The sequence below is a fragment of the Quercus suber genome, unplaced genomic scaffold, assembly GCF_002906115.3.
Source record: "Quercus suber isolate HL8 unplaced genomic scaffold, Cork oak 2.0 scaffold_256, whole genome shotgun sequence".
In the NCBI taxonomy this organism is placed as follows: Eukaryota; Viridiplantae; Streptophyta; class Magnoliopsida; order Fagales; family Fagaceae; genus Quercus; species Quercus suber.
In genome coordinates this window covers 1-4,916 of record NW_027069712.1, presented here as the reverse complement: position 1 = coordinate 4,916, position 4,916 = coordinate 1, and the positions used below count along the sequence as shown (strand labels likewise).

Genomic DNA, 4,916 nt, shown 5'->3' with positions numbered 1-4,916 from the left:
CTAACAACAACAACAACAATAATAATAATTGTGGGGGCCCAAGGACCGAAGAAGTGATTGTTGGGCTGTAGTGTTGGCATTGGGGCATCACACGCTTGAAGAAGGAGTTCACCCGAGAAGGGGAGATGAAGAGGCAAAAGGCTTTTAGGAGCTTCAGGTGGGAAGGATTGGCTGAGATAAGAGAATCATGAGGAGTAGGGGAAGGTTCCAAAGAGAAGTAGCATGTTGCCTTCGCATTAAATGGTGGGCAACAACTTTATCAACCGCATTGATGAGGAAGTGATCTGAACAGTGTAATTCGCAGCTAAGCAGACTCCATCTACTACCTTCTTCAGATGTTTAAAGGGACAAGTGTCACAAAGAGAAATGGAGGAGGTAAAGATGGAAGGTCAGGATGCAAAGGAAGGGGGGATATATAAGAAAAAGATGGTTTTCATAGAAAAAGATCTAGACACAAGTATCAAGGGAGAACAAAAAGAAACAAGAAGAACATTGAGAGAGGAGAGTGAACAGTGCAACCTTTTGTATAACATTGGCCTCCTCGGGCAGGCTTGTGGGGAGACATTTGCTCATCTATTCTATAACATCAGCCTTTTCTTCTTTATTTTCATCCTTGGGCAGTGCCTTCTCTTACAAATTTTATTGATTTGGACCAAGGTTGAACTATACAACTCATTGTTCTAAGTGGGCTTGGGCTAATCCAATTTATTTGGTCCTTACAATAATAATAATAATGAAAAATCAAAGTCCTTTCTAAAACGGTTCACTGAATATAAAAGACATCAAACACTATAGGAATGACTTTTTGTTTGCTTATAGGTAGTACAGACGTCTAACTATATATGAGTATGTTCTCTATTGTTTTAGTTATTTTAAAGGACAATCTATTAGTCTCCTCTATTATATTAGAAAAAAAAAAGTTTTAAGTTTTAATTATTTTTTATTAATTATTATCAATAAATCACAATAATCATTCAAATAATAATTATATTCCTACTCACCTATATATATATATATATATATGAACAAACCATAACATGGAATGCACAAGTATGAGAGTAATAGTCAAACGCACAAAAATTTACACTAAGGTTTTTGTTTTTTCCTACCTTATTATTATTATTATTATTATTATTATTATTATTATTATTCTTAATATGTCAATTTGAATTCATTCTTTTGGTAAAAGCCATTGTTACTTTACACTATATTTAATTATGAAGTTTCTAGGGTATGTCATATATTTGATGGATGATTTAAATGATTTCTTGACAAAATTTTGTTCTAATAATTTGACAAATTATGTTATATATCTTTGGGCTTTTTTATTATTATTTTTTTATTAATGGTAGTTTACTAACTTATGTGGTAAGAATTTTCTTTTGGCGATTCACAAAATGATTCTTAACAAATTTTTATTATAAATTTTTTACTTTCATATAATTAAGTTTAACCACAAAATAATTATTAATAATATTCTTACGCATTGTGTGGGTCTGCGACTAGTTCGTATTGTTAAAATGCAATGCTAGTACCACAACAAAACCCACAATTTTGTCAAAATTTGCTCATGTGATGAGTTGTAAATGGTAGAGTTGTGTATCTACATGAATCCACTGCTTTTATTCTACTACTTTTACCCTACCACTTACAACCCGATGTATAAGTAAGTTAGGGCAAAAGTGTTTGAGTTTTTGTTGGGGCATTAGCTTTATTGACTATTAAAACGAAAAGTCTAAAACCATGGAAATGTACATAAAAAATTTCAGATGTTTATAGGAGTACTACCCTAGCTTGAAATTTTCTCCCTAGATTTTCGGTGTCTTTGATAAATTAACAATGCTCTTCTTTTCAATCTCGTGGGAAACAAAAGGGGTTCTTTTACATACCCACAGTACACATCTTGCCATAGGTATCAACTTGTAATTAATTTTTTTTTTAAATAATTGAATTATTTTACTTACACATAAGTTCATACATAAAACATTATAATTACTTATTAATAGTGTGGGGGATAAAAGGATCAGGCCCAAATTAACGGGCCGAACACCCACGAGAGAACTGTTTCACATCCGAAGAGAAGGATGAGTAGAATGCAAGGTCCAGATTGGAGCGGAATCCTCTGGGCAGAGGATCATTGCTTTCCGAGGAGGATGTCTCCAGTCCGAGGAGGACATCTCCTGTCCGAGAAGGAAGTTTTACCCTGGTATGATAGCGGGGACTAATTGAGCCGGAGAAAGGCCTGGTTGATCGTCCGAGGAGCCCACCTGATCAAGATAAGCTCAAAGCACACTCAAAAACGATAAGGATGAAGAAGAAATATCTGAGGGAAAGGCTGCTGCCACCGTATTCAATGCATTGCAACAGCTTTTCTGGCCGCATTTATGTGGAGAAGACACCTGAACAGTGTTTCATGACCTACCGCCACTCACACAGAGATGAAAAGCAGCTGCCTGACGTGACAGGTACTTGAGCACGTCCACGGATGGGGAGCACGTGGACGGTAGGGATGAGAGTGAGAGTGGCTATATAATAGAGGGTGAGGGTATGAAACGGGGCATGGAATGTGGGCGAAGCTGATCAAGAAATAACAAAAGAAGTGATAATCTTTCGCGGAAAAACTCCCTTGTCCACTCTAGTTCTTCAACCCATACTCTACAAATTAATTGTCTTTGGGTTTACGTAGAGAAACGAGACCCTACAAATAGTATTTGGTATAATTTTGTTGGCGTCTGTTCTTAATAATAACTCTTTATATCAACTTAGGACACTAATAAATTTTTAGTGTAGACGAAAATTAAACCCTAAATCTTTTATTCAATTATAAAAAAAACTTGATTAGTTAACTTGACCGAAAAACCACTGTATAATCTAAATGTCGATAAAGTGTATGCCAAGGGGGCTGTCCCTCGAATTATTGAAAGAAAAGTGGCAGCATCTGTCATAGTCAACTTAGAAATCGTTGTCATATTACTGTAGAAAGATGTTGAATTTCCAACCCAAAAAAGAAAAAGTCATTGGATTTGAGGATTAAAGGTCTTTAGTGTTCATACCATGATGCCTCACATTGTTTGTGACGCGAGGTTTAAGTTCAGTTGACTTCATTCCAAAGACGGGCACCCAAAATCTCACAGCTGCTCATCCTTATCAGATTTATCGATGGAATTATATCCTACATGAATGAGTAAAGTTGTCAAGAATAATATTGAGAAGCCAAAAGATACGTACAAAATTTTTATGTTTTTCAGTAAATTCAACAAAGATATCGAGTGGTGAATTAAAAAAATGAGATCAGAGTTAGACAAAGGTACAAATGGTTGAACTGAAGTAATAGACCCTCCAAATTGTGGAAATTAGGAAATTCCCTTTTACCAGCCCTTTATTTATATACCTTTACCCTGAAATGGAGAGGTGCTAAAAAATTCAATGATACGTACAAATCCAATCAATTAAAAAAGAGAGATAGGATTTGCTTTTGCTTACCGATCAATTGACTGTACCCAACTTCATCACCCTGCCCATAATCATTGCAACACTTTTGCTGACCCAAACAAATGGCCAAACCCCTCTCCCAATTCCGTCCAAATTTGGCAAACTCTCTCAACCACGAGCCTCCAATTGCCAAAGCGCGTTCAACTCCAACTCGATGAAGTAATTAGGACCCAAATACCAATTCTCCATTATTCAAAAGATTTAAAATTTCCGTAACTTTCCCAATTTCACATTCAAATTATCAAAATTCCCTTATTACTCTTCTTCTTCATCCTCAAATCTTAAATGTGCAAAACCAAAATGGCAACACAAGCCACCGATCCCACTCGCAAATCAAACACTCGCTCCTCTCGTACCCCACGAACCCAAACTCAATCTCCTAGAACCCAACGCTCACCGGCACCACAGCCACCGCCACAAACCTCCTTCGCCACCGCCTCCTCCTCCACCTCTGTACCTTCAACCTCCACCGCAACCAGCGGTGCTTACCTCGCCAGCAGCTCCGCCACCTCAAGCTCCAAACACTCCGCCGGAACCGGAATCTCCGAATTCCGTGACTCGCTCCCGGAGAATCCCCACATCTACTCCTTCTCCGAGCTCTGCTCCGCCACCAACAACTTCCTCTCCAAGACCTACACCTCCACCTCCTCCACCCGCTCCTGGCGCTGCACTCTCAGGGCCAAGAGCGTCATCGTTTTCCAGCGCAAGTTCCGCCGCAAAATCGAGACCCCGCAGCTCAGGCAGCGACTCTCCGTCATCTGCCGGAGCCACCACATGAGCATCATCAAACTCCTCGGCGCTTCCATCTCCGGCGACCACATTTACCTCGTGTACGACTTCGTCGAAGGCGCTAACCTCGCCAACTGTCTGCGGAATCCCAGGAACCCGAACTTCACGGTGCTCGACACGTGGATTTCCAGAATGCAGATCGCTACAGATTTGGCTCACGGCCTCGATTACATTCACAACAACACGGGTCTCAACATTTTGCACCTTAGTCCACAACCACATCAAAAGCAGCAGCATCATAGTCACCGAGCCTTCCTTCAATGCCAAGCTCTGCCACTTCGGTACCGCCCAGCTCTGCGGCGAAATCGACGAGGACGAAAACAACAAGGACGAAAGTAAAAAAGCCAAGGAATTCTCGGAAATCCAAGAGTTTCGGAGGAGGAGGAGGAGGAGAGTTTAAAAACGTTGCCATCTCCGAATTGAAGAGGTCAAACAGTCAAAAAATGCAATTCCAAGGAGTCAGAGGCTACATGCCGCCGGAATTTCAAGCGACCGAAATCGCAACGCAGAAAGTGCGACGTGTACGCATTTGGGTTGTGATTTTGGAGCTTTCTGTGCGGGAGAAGAGCCGTTGAAGTACAAATACGACAAGTCCACCGGCGCATTCGTTAGAACTTCGGTGATAGACACGAGAG

At 39.9% G+C, this 4,916-nt stretch overlaps 1 pseudogene; it reads left to right on the top strand.

Moving 5' to 3' along the window:
• Window positions 1-3,442: 3,442 nt before the first annotated feature.
• LOC111985873 (lysM domain receptor-like kinase 3) lies at window positions 3,443-4,681 on the top strand (annotated as a pseudogene).
• The last annotated feature ends 235 nt before the right edge of the window (window positions 4,682-4,916 follow it).